The following is a 12,500-nucleotide window of genomic DNA, read 5'->3' as shown; positions in this document are numbered from 1 at the left end:
GCGGGATACATGGTCTGCTTTCACCGCAGACATATCGGAAACCACTAGCTCGGGTGAGCTATGGCGAAAGGTAAAGTCTGTCGGTGGTAAGAACAGACATGTTGAGAGGGTGATTAAGTTGGATGGCGATTACACGAAAGACCCAGGACTTATCAGTGAGGCCTTTGCTGATCAATTTGCCAAGGTGTCGGCAAACAGCAATCACAGTGATGAGTTCCTGCGTGTAAAGTCATTGGCTGAGGGGGAGTACCGCTACTCCCGTGACAGGCAGTGTAGTCTAGTAAAAGACTACAACAGGGTATTCGTGCTTGAAGAGCTCAACTGGGCCCTGCGCCGCGGCCTTGGTAAGGCTGCGGGCCCTGACGACATCGGGTATCCCCTGCTTAGGAGATTACCCCTTGCCGGCCGATTGGCTCTTCTTGCTACTATGAACGAAGTCTGGCTTTCTGGCCAGATACCGGACGAGTGGAAAGAAGGGTTGGTTATTCCTATTCCCAAACCTGGGAAGGATAAAACCCTAACAGAGGGTTATCGACCGATAACCCTGCTGAGCTGCATGGGAAAAACACTCGAGCGGATGGTTAACCGTCGTCTGTCAACCGAGCTGGAGAGGCAAGGACGGATCCACCCACGGCAACACGCATTTCGATGCGGCTATGGGTCGGAGACGTTCTTCTCTGAGCTCGATCATTTATTGGACAAGGCCTCGTCGGAAGATTTGCATGTAGATGTAGTCTCCCTCGATTTGTCCAAGGCATATGATATGACATGGAAGCTTCCTATCTTGACTTCCCTCAAGAGCTGGGACTTCCAAGGATGTATGTTTAACTACGTAGAAAACTTTCTACAGAACTGTAGGTTCCGAGTATTGAACGCTGGCGCAACCTCTACCTCGAGGTTGCTGGAGAATGGCATCCCGCAAGGGTCTGTCCTTTCGGTTACACTGTTTCTCATTGCGATGAACTCAGTGTTTGAACGCATTCCCAAGGAAGTATACATCATTGTATACGCCGATGATATTACCCTTATCGTGTTTGGTAAATACGGTAGGGTGGTTAGGCACAAGATGCAGGATGCAGTTCAGTCTGTCGTTGACTGGGCGGATGGTGTTGGGTTTGTGATTTCCCCCGAGAAGTCCAAACTGCTGCACGTCTGCTTTGGGCATCATCACAGACCGAACCTGCCTTATGTTAGTATCGGTGAGCATGCGGTCAAGGCCGTACGCGAGATGAAACTGCTTGGTGTGACTATTGATAACAAACTCCGATTTGTTAAGCACGCCAAGTTGGTGAAGGATAACGTCAACAACAAGTTGAATATCCTTCGGACCCTAAATGGTCGCTTCTCTGAAGCCTCTCGTAGTACATTGACCAAGGTTGCTAGGGCTCTGGTTGTCCCTAGCATCCTTTACGGGGCGGAACTGTGGAGCAGGGGTGGTGTCTCCCTGCTCAAGATTCTGGAACCTCAGTACAATGAGGCGTACAGAATCTGTAGCGGAGCGCTGAGGTCTTCACCAATAGCTTCCCTGTTGGTGGAGAATGGAAAGGTTCCTTTGGTGAATGTTGTCACCGAAGACCTGGCCACCAAGGCGCTAAGGCTCCTAGAAAGGGATCCCATTCTCAATGACAGGCCCACGGTTGCAAGGGCGAGAGAATGGTGGAGCGACTTGACGGGAGTAGATTTTCCCACGTTAGCCCAGCGAGCTAGGCTGTGGCAACGGGCATGGGATGCTACTGCCCCGAAAGTTGATTGGAGGGTTAAAGCTATGTGTAGGGCGGGGGCTAGCTCTAGTGTGGCGAAAGCTGCATTTAGGGAGGTCGCTGCCTCATACGAGGGAAGGCTCAAGCTATTTACGGACGGTTCATTAATCGAAGAGGAGGTTGGTTATGGGGTGTCTGGGGAGGACATAAGCCGCTGCGGCCGGTTACCCGGTCTCTGTGGTATCTTCTCAGCTGAGGCCTATGCTCTCCTGCAAGCTTGTAGGCTAGCAAATGGGTCTCAGGCTGTTGTATTCTCTGACTCTGCGAGTTGTCTCTCTGCCCTTGAGCATGGGCAGGTTGGACACCCGTGGCTGTTAGAGGTGCAACGGTACGCTAACATAACCTTTGCATGGGTACCTGGACACGCAGGTATACCAGGGAATGAGGCTGCTGATAAACTAGCTAACCAGGGTCGTCTTGCTCAACTAGAGGCCATTCCGGTGCCCTATAGTGACGCTACCCGCTGGGTGAAGCAGACCTCGCGATACGCATGGAATGTGTCTTGGCATAACAACCGTGATGCATTCCTGCGTCGTATCAAGAACACTACACAAGAGTGGAAGGATGCACCTAATTCTCGAGATCAGAAAGTTCTGACTCGGCTGAGGATTGGTCATACACGGCTCACTCATGGACCTCGATTTAGCGGCAGTGTGGCCTACTGCCAGGGATGCGGTGCGGTATTAGATGTAAATCATCTATTGGTGGAGTGCCCGGCGAGAGCACAATTAAGGGAAGATATGGGTGTCGTTGGTTCAATCCGTGAGGTATTGTTCAATGACAGGAGTACAGAGCAAACTGTACTCAACTTCCTGAGGGCGTTAGACTTATACGATATGATATAAGCACGAGTAAGTTGAAGTGGCATTAGAAAGAAAATGACTGGTAGTCATGCCACTTCATTCGACAAGAGGTAGTCTGAGAGGTCCTAAAGACCAAGGTACACGAGGGAGGACGACCGACCTAAACGGGGGACACACATGATGAAACAGCTGCTGTTTAAAACCCGTCTCGAATGAACTAAATTCTCCTCTTGTAGGGGAACAGTTTAAAGAGACGTTAATAGACGTATCCACAGCTACGAACCAATGGCTCAATACTAGTTCGACCGGACTTTGGTATAACGCTACGTTCGTTGGATTATGCCTGAACGCCTCTAAGGTCGTAACCAAACCGAGCTGATAGTGTCCCCCATAGGTGGTCGGTGATCATGTGGCAAAAAACCTACAAGACTTGCTAGCGTGATCTCACGTTGGCATCTTATTGCATGCACGCAGACAAAGCCCTTGCGCGCGGCGTCGTACAGCAAGTATCTGGGATACTGGAACGCTGGTGGCGCTGCTCAGCATCAATATATGATTTCGATACCTGAGACCTCCTACAAACGATAGGTTTACAGGCTGGGAGTTGCGAGTTGCAGAGAGGTGTACATTTCGATCCTCTCAGACTACCCTTGCTTGGGGCATGAAGTAGTTCGCCTCCTCGTGGTGTGCCCTGGAAACGTTAATTATCGAACCCAAGGGAGAGATATTGCGGCTAAACGAACTACCGCAGAGAAACCCTGCACAAACCCTCGTTGTGCAAAGGCAGGAGTGACGCCGGGTTCTTAGTGCTTAGCACAAGCAGCTGGTAAGCGGTCACATCTGTCCTAAGCTACCCTGTTGGACAGTTGGCTGGCTATCACGTCTGCTTGGAACCGAGGCGAACAACGAACAGCGAACAACAAGAGGAGGTTGAGAAGCCCTGCACAAACCCTCGTTGTGCAAAGGCAGGAGTGACGCCGGGTTCTTAGAGTGCTTAGCACACGCAGCTGGTAAGCGGTCACATCTGTCCTGTATGGGCCCTGGACAGTTGGCTGGCTATCACGTCTGCTCTAGAACTCAGGCGAACAACGAACAGCGAGCAACAAGAGGAAGGCCCTGCACAGCTGCTCACTGTGCAGTAGCGAGTGTCATGTCTGACACAACACTTAGTGATGCGCCATAGCGCAACCGGCCCCCTCCCATGACGTAATGCCTTCGGGCGGTTCCGGGGAGGGCAAGGGTCTAGAGCACAGGGTAAGGTTTAGTGGGTCGGGAGAGCTACTTCTCCCATCCCCACACCCTGAGTTATCTTCTCAGGTGTCTGGGAGCAGATTCCCCCCTGTATAAAAAAAAAAAAAAAAAAAGACTACCCTTGCTTGGAGGTTGCGCGCCCCCCACGGCCCACGAAGTGTGTGCTGGTGGTGGCGGCGGCGCGCGAGTGCGGTGGTTATCATCCGGCCGCGCGCTCATCATCATCACATGGTGTGGTGGTGGTGAGCGCGCGCGTCCGTCGAGACGTGTGTGTGTTGTGTATGAGAAGAGAAGTCCCCATCATGGCCTTGGTTATAGGCCTTGGTGTGTGGACTTCTCTTTTCTGCATGAAGTCCCCCGGCGCCTAAAGGTATGCAATGCAATAGTCAATAGTCAAACAATCCGATGATCGGAAGATGGAACGAAAAACCCATCACATGGTGCTTGTGCTGGACTTGTCTTTTTTTTTTGCACAAGTCCCCTGCAGTCAGTCGGACTCGTAAATCATGGTGGACTTGTCGGAATGGATGGAAACAACGAACACACACTAACTGCCTACCTACCAGCGGCCCAGCCCAGCGCGGTTCGCCAGGCAGCTGGGCTGTGCATCATACGGCACGAGGAACGATTTTAAGAGGTGAAACGTTGTGGTGAGGTTGGACGATTACGTTGAGGAGTGCTTCGCGCACATACTCGCTCGCTCGTAGACCATGCCACCAATACGCTGCCGGTCCTCAGTGTACTTACAATACTAACAAAACACACCACCATTGTCCCATTGTGGTGCTCAGCTCGGCTCACCTATTGAAGTCAAACCGAACAATGACTTTCGTTTACTGGCCATATAGCTAAAACTAGCTACATGTCAGTAAAGTAGGTCAGTGTTCGATTCAACCATGTTGCCATATGTGGTACGTTCGCGTTTGTAGAACAAATCAAAGTAACCATACATTTTTCTTTGTTTTTTGACAGTCTAATCGTGTGAAGATGCCGGCAACGACACGTTCCATGTGGCGGGAGCAGGGGCCACCATCACGGTCGCCATCGCCGCCGCCGCCATCAGACCGTCGGCGAAAGAGACGTCGGAGTCAGTCACGGGCCACACCGCCGATAGCGCCGTCCCCGCAGCCTGGTGGGAGCCGCAGTCTGCGGCGAAGATTACGCCGTCGACGGGCCGCCACGCCGGCCACGCCGCGAGAACCGTCCCCGCAGCCTGGCCCCTCTACAGCCAGGGAATGGTCCCCGCAGCCTGGGCCAGTCACATCCAGCCCGCAGCCTGGCCCCTCTACAGCCAGGGAATGGTCCCCGCAGCCTGGGCCAGTCACATCCAGCCCGCAGCCTGGACCGTCGTCGAGGCGAAACACGCAGTCTCCATTGTCGTGCTGTGGCGCGGCGGGACGATTAGCGGCAATGGAGCTGCGTTTCGGTGTGATGGTGTCTCAAATGGCAGAACTACGGAGAGATCTGGATACGGCTATCGTCGAGATTGCTCGGCTCAGCGAGCAGCAGAACGTGCGCCAGTCAGTGGAGCAGCCCATCGCGGTGAGTAAACTAAGCCTAACTTAACCTAAACTAATCCTAACTTAACTAATACTTACCTTTTCTATTTATTGCAGCGCTACCAGCAGCCAGCAATTCCCTATCCTGAGTTCGTGGCACAATCGTTGATGAACCGTGACTGGATGCCGGGATGCCTCCAGCATCACTTTGATGCGGTACTGGGCCGGTGCGCGCAACGTCAGATGCTGCCAACCTTCATCAGGAAACTGCTTGTGGCGTTGTACCCAACAACCTACCGCAGGAAACGCCTGAGCGACCTCGGCCATGAACAACGTCTGATAATAGCACATGCGGTAGGGTGTTGGGTGACGGTGGTCCATGATGTTGGAAGGCAGCTTAGCTGGCCATGGCTTAATAGCTCGATAGCCTACGCTATCTCGGCTGCCCGTCACATGGCCGATGAGGACAATGTATTTTTAACTGGGCACATCGACCTTATTCATCCCCCGGCTATGTTCGGCATAGCTCGCTTGCATGACAGTGGTATGGGGGGAGAATAATTGTGTTGCTAAATAAATAAATGAAATAAACCTATAAAAAGAAAATATACTTACCTGCTGCACCTGAAAAAAAGAAAATATACTTACCTGCTGCACCTGAAAAAAAGAAAATATACCTACCTGCTGCACCTGAAAAAAAGAAAATATACCTACCTGCTGTCGTCGTCGGGGTTGGTGTCCGTGAGATTGACCGTGGCTAGGTACCAGTTGACTTGCTAGGTACCAGTTGACATTTCCCATCGACCAATACTGCATTCATATGCCATGCCACCAACCCGCGGTACTCGGTGCTGCTCTCGGGATCGGTGTCCCTCGGCCTGTGACCATCTTAGGCCGATGGGATCAGCTCTGGCATGGGTGAGATGGCTTGGCGGGACCGCAGCTGCATTTGCATACGGCCTAATCTAGATTAATATCAACCACACATTTTTGCCAATTTCATGTGTTGGCACAATTGGCTGAGTTGAGCAGTCAAGTGGCGATGGGCACAATTGGCTGAGTTGAGCAGTCAAGTGGCGATGGTGTCCCTCGGCCTGTATCCAGCTTAGGTCGATGGAATGACCTGTAGCATGTGCCAGATGGCTTGGCGGGACCGCAGCTGCATTTGCATACGGCCTAATCTAGATTAATATCAACCACACATTTTTGCCAATTTCATGTGTTGGCACAATTGGCTGAGTTGAGCAGTCAAGTGGCGATGGGCACAATTGGCTGAGTTGAGCAGTCAAGTGGCGATGGTGTCCCTCGGCCTGTATCCAGCTTAGGTCGAAGGAATGACCTGTAGCATGTGCCAGATGGCTTGGCGGGACCGCAGCTGCATTTGCATACGGCCTAATCTAGATTAATATCAACCACACATTTTTGCCAATTTCATGTGTTGGCACAATTGGCTGAGTTGAGCCGCAGAGTGGATGGTACAATTGGCTGAGTTGAGCCGCAGAGTGGAGTGTGTCCCTCGGCCTGAGACCAGTATAGGCCGATGGGATCAGCTCTGGCATGGGTGAGATGGCTTGGCGGGACCCCAGCTGTATTTCCCTACGGCCTAAGGTGCATTTTTTTCAGATTCATGTTTTGGTTCAACTGGCTGAGTTGAGCCGCAGAGTGGATGGTACAATTGGCTGAGTTGAGCCGCAGAGTGGAGTGTGTCCCTCGGCCTGAGACCAGTATAGGCCGATGGGATCAGCTCTGGCATGGGTGAGATGGCTTGGCGGGACCCCAGCTGTATTTCCCTACGGCCTAATGTGCATTTTTTTCAGATTCATGCTTTGGTACAATTGACTGAGTTGAGCCGCAGAGTGGATGGTACAATTGGCTGAGTTGAGCCGCAGAGTGGAGTGTGTCCCTCGGCCTGAGACCAGTATAGGCCGATGGGATCAGCTCTGGCATGGGTGAGATGGCTTGGCGGGACCCCAGCTGTATTTCCCTACGGCCTAATGTGCATTTTTTTCAGATTCATGTTTTGGTTCAACTGACTGAGTTGAGCCGCAGAGTGGATGGTACAATTGGCTGAGTTGAGCCGCAGAGTGGAGTGTGTCCCTCGGCCTGAGACCAGTATAGGCCGATGGGATCAGCTCTGGCATGGGTGAGATGGCTTGGCGGGACCCCAGCTGTATTTCCCTACGGCCTAATGTGCATTTTTTTCAGATTCATGTTTTGGTTCAACTGACTGAGTTGAGCCGCAGAGTGGATGGTACAATTGGCTGAGTTGAGCCGCAGAGTGGAGTGTGTCCCTCGGCCTGAGACCAGTATAGGCCGATGGGATCAGCTCTGGCATGGGTGAGATGGCTTGGCGGGACCCCAGCTGTATTTCCCTACGGCCTAATGTGCATTTTTTTCAGATTCATGCTTTGGTACAATTGACTGAGTTGAGCCGCAGAGTGGATGGTACAATTGGCTGAGTTGAGCCGCAGAGTGGAGTGTGTCCCTCGGCCTGAGACCAGTATAGGCCGATGGGATCAGCTCTGGCATGGGTGAGATGGCTTGGCGGGACCCCAGCTGTATTTCCCTACGGCCTAATGTGCATTTTTTTCAGATTCATGTTTTTGTTCAACTGACTGAGTTGAGCCGCAGAGTGGATGGTACAATTGGCTGTGTTGAGCCGCAGAGTGGAGTGTGTCCCTCGGCCTGAGACCAGTATAGGCCGATGGGATCAGCTCTGGCATGGGTGAGATGGCTTGGCGGGACCCCAGCTGTATTTCCCTACGGCCTAATGTGCATTTTTTTCAGATTCATGTTTTGGTTCAACTGACTGAGTTGAGCCGCAGAGTGGATGGTACAATTGGCTGAGTTGAGCCGCAGAGTGGAGTGTGTCCCTCGGCCTGAGACCAGTATAGGCCGATGGGATCAGCTCTGGCATGGGTGAGATGGCTTGGCGGGACCCCAGCTGTATTTCCCTACGGCCTAATGTGCATTTTTTTTCAGATTCATGCTTTGGTACAATTGACTGAGTTGAGCCGCAGAGTGGATGGTACAATTGGCTGAGTTGAGCCGCAGAGTGGAGTGTGTCCCTCGGCCTGAGACCAGTATAGGCCGATGGGATCAGCTCTGGCATGGGTGAGATGGCTTGGCGGGACCCCAGCTGTATTTCCCTACGGCCTAATGTGCATTTTTTTCAGATTCATGTTTTGGTTCAACTGACTGAGTTGAGCCGCAGAGTGGATGGTACAATTGGCTGAGTTGAGCCGCAGAGTGGAGTGTGTCCCTCGGCCTGAGACCAGTATAGGCCGATGGGATCAGCTCTGGCATGGGTGAGATGGCTTGGCGGGACCCCAGCTGTATTTCCCTACGGCCTAATGTGCATTTTTTTCAGATTCATGCTTTGGTACAATTGACTGAGTTGAGCCGCAGAGTGGATGGTACAATTGGCTGAGTTGAGCCGCAGAGTGGAGTGTGTCCCTCGGCCTGAGACCAGTATAGGCCGATGGGATCAGCTCTGGCATGGGTGAGATGGCTTGGCGGGACCCCAGCTGTATTTCCCTACGGCCTAATGTGCATTTTTTTCAGATTCATGTTTTGGTTCAACTGACTGAGTTGAGCCGCAGAGTGGATGGTACAATTGGCTGAGTTGAGCCGCAGAGTGGAGTGTGACCCTCGGCCTGAGACCAGTATAGGCCGATGGGATCAGCTCTGGCATGGGTGAGATGGCTTGGCGGGACCCCAGCTGTATTTCCCTACGGCCTAATGTGCATTTTTTTCAGATTCATGTTTTGGTTCAACTGACTGAGTTGAGCCGCAGAGTGGATGGTACAATTGGCTGAGTTGAGCCGCAGAGTGGAGTGTGTCCCTCGGCCTGAGACCAGTATAGGCCGATGGGATCAGCTCTGGCATGGGTGAGATGGCTTGGCGGGACCCCAGCTGTATTTCCCTACGGCCTAATGTGCATTTTTTTCAGATTCATGCTTTGGTACAATTGACTGAGTTGAGCCGCAGAGTGGATGGTACAATTGGCTGAGTTGAGCCGCAGAGTGGAGTGTGTCCCTCGGCCTGAGACCAGTATAGGCCGATGGGATCAGCTCTGGCATGGGTGAGATGGCTTGGCGGGACCCCAGCTGTATTTCCCTACGGCCTAGTGTGCATTTTTTTCAGATTCATGTTTTGGTTCAACTGACTGAGTTGAGCCGCAGAGTGGATGGTACAATTGGCTGAGTTGAGCCGCAGAGTGGAGTGTGTCCCTCGGCCTGAGACCAGTATAGGCCGATGGGATCAGCTCTGGCATGGGTGAGATGGCTTGGCGGGACCCCAGCTGTATTTCCCTACGGCCTAATGTGCATTTTTTTCAGATTCATGCTTTGGTTCAACTGACTGAGTTGAGCCGCAGAGTGGATGGTACAATTGGCTGAGTTGAGCCGCAGAGTGGAGTGTGTCCCTCGGCCTGAGACCAGTATAGGCCGATGGGATCAGCTCTGGCATGGGTGAGATGGCTTGGCGGGACCCCAGCTGTATTTCCCTACGGCCTAATGTGCATTTTTTTCAGATTCATGCTTTGGTACAATTGACTGAGTTGAGCCGCAGAGTGGATGGTACAATTGGCTGAGTTGAGCCGCAGAGTGGAGTGTGTCCCTCGGCCTGAGACCAGTATAGGCCGATGGGATCAGCTCTGGCATGGGTGAGATGGCTTGGCAGGACCCCAGCTGTATTTCCCTACGGCCTAATGTGCATTTTTTTCAGATTCATGTTTTGGTTCAACTGACTGAGTTGAGCCGCAGAGTGGATGGTACAATTGGCTGAGTTGAGCCGCAGAGTGGAGTGTGTCCCTCGGCCTGAGACCAGTATAGGCCGATGGGATCAGCTCTGGCATGGGTGAGATGGCTTGGCGGGACCCCAGCTGTATTTCCCTACGGCCTAATGTGCATTTTTTTCAGATTCATGCTTTGGTACAATTGACTGAGTTGAGCCGCAGAGTGGATGGTACAATTGGCTGAGTTGAGCCGCAGAGTGGAGTGTGTCCCTCGGCCTGAGACCAGTATAGGCCGATGGGATCAGCTCTGGCATGGGTGAGATGGCTTGGCGGGACCCCAGCTGTATTTCCCTACGGCCTAATGTGCATTTTTTTCAGATTCATGTTTTGGTTCAACTGACTGAGTTGAGCCGCAGAGTGGATGGTACAATTGGCTGAGTTGAGCCGCAGAGTGGAGTGTGTCCCTCGGCCTGAGACCAGTATAGGCCGATGGGATCAGCTCTGGCATGGGTGAGATGGCTTGGCGGGACCCCAGCTGTATTTCCCTACGGCCTAATGTGCATTTTTTTCAGATTCATGCTTTGGTACAATTGACTGAGTTGAGCCGCAGAGTGGATGGTACAATTGGCTGAGTTGAGCCGCAGAGTGGAGTGTGTCCCTCGGCCTGAGACCAGTATAGGCCGATGGGATCAGCTCTGGCATGGGTGAGATGGCTTGGCGGGACCCCAGCTGTATTTCCCTACGGCCTAATGTGCATTTTTTTCAGATTCATGTTTTGGTTTAACTGACTGAGTTGAGCCGCAGAGTGGATGGTACAATTGGCTGAGTTGAGCCGCAGAGTGGAGTGTGTCCCTCGGCCTGAGATCAGTATAGGCCGATGGGATCAGCTCTGGCATGGGTGAGATGGCTTGGCGGGACCCCAGCTGTATTTCCCTACGGCCTAATGTGCATTTTTTTCAGATTCATGTTTTGGTTCAACTGACTGAGTTGAGCCGCAGAGTGGATGGTACAATTGGCTGAGTTGAGCCGCAGAGTGGAGTGTGTCCCTCGGCCTGAGACCAGTATAGGCCGATGGGATCAGCTCTGGCATGGGTGAGATGGCTTGGCGGGACCCCAGCTGTATTTCCCTACGGCCTAATGTGCATTTTTTTCAGATTCATGCTTTGGTACAATTGACTGAGTTGAGCCGCAGAGTGGATGGTACAATTGGCTGAGTTGAGCCGCAGAGTGGAGTGTGTCCCTCGGCCTGAGACCAGTATAGGCCGATGGGATCAGCTCTGGCATGGGTGAGATGGCTTGGCGGGACCCCAGCTGTATTTCCCTACGGCCTAATGTGCATTTTTTTCAGATTCATGTTTTGGTTCAACTGACTGAGTTGAGCCGCAGAGTGGATGGTACAATTGGCTGAGTTGAGCCGCAGAGTGGAGTGTGTCCCTCGGCCTGAGACCAGTATAGGCCGATGGGATCAGCTCTGGCATGGGTGAGATGGCTTGGCGGGACCCCAGCTGTATTTCCCTACGGCCTAATGTGCATTTTTTTCAGATTCATGCTTTGGTTCAACTGACTGAGTTGAGCCGCAGAGTGGATGGTACAATTGGCTGAGTTGAGCCGCAGAGTGGAGTGTGTCCCTCGGCCTGAGACCAGTATAGGCCGATGGGATCAGCTCTGGCATGGGTGAGATGGCTTGGTGGGACCCCAGCTGTATTTCCCTACGGCCTAATGTGCATTTTTTTCAGATTCATGCTTTGGTACAATTGACTGAGTTGAGCCGCAGAGTGGATGGTACAATTGGCTGAGTTGAGCCGCAGAGTGGAGTGTGTCCCTCGGCCTGAGACCAGTATAGGCCGATGGGATCAGCTCTGGCATGGGTGAGATGGCTTGGCGGGACCCCAGCTGTATTTCCCTACGGCCTAATGTGCATTTTTTTCAGATTCATGTTTTGGTTCAACTGACTGAGTTGAGCCGCAGAGTGGATGGTACAATTGGCTGAGTTGAGCCGCAGAGTGGAGTGTGTCCCTCGGCCTGAGACCAGTATAGGCCGATGGGATCAGCTCTGGCATGGGTGAGATGGCTTGGCGGGACCCCAGCTGTATTTCCCTACGGCCTAATGTGCATTTTTTTCAGATTCATGCTTTGGTTCAACTGACTGAGTTGAGCCGCAGGTGAGCCATGGCGCAAGACCCGGGGTAGAGTGTACAGTCAGTCAGTCAGTAAGGCTCGTCGGCCAAACTGCTTCCTCTCGCCGGATTGCCGGGGCTACTTTTTGACCAAAAAGTACCTATAGGGAGGGTAGTATGAGCGGAAGCAAAATGAGTTTCGAGTGAAAAAGCCTTACACGACGAACAGGAATCTGCTGCGGCTTGTACTTCCCACAGTCGGTCGGTCGGCCGGTCGGTCCGGCAGCACACACTACACGTAGAGCGCGATGGGCGAGGTGCGACGGTGAGAC

Source organism: Ochlerotatus camptorhynchus, unplaced genomic scaffold, assembly GCF_037179485.1.
Source record: "Ochlerotatus camptorhynchus isolate MF236.1 unplaced genomic scaffold, CSIRO-AGI_Acam_v1.1 ptg000123l, whole genome shotgun sequence".
NCBI classification, from domain to species: Eukaryota; Metazoa; Arthropoda; class Insecta; order Diptera; family Culicidae; genus Ochlerotatus; species Ochlerotatus camptorhynchus.
The sequence above is the reverse complement of the archived record's forward strand: the minus strand, read 5'-3'. Positions refer to the sequence as shown.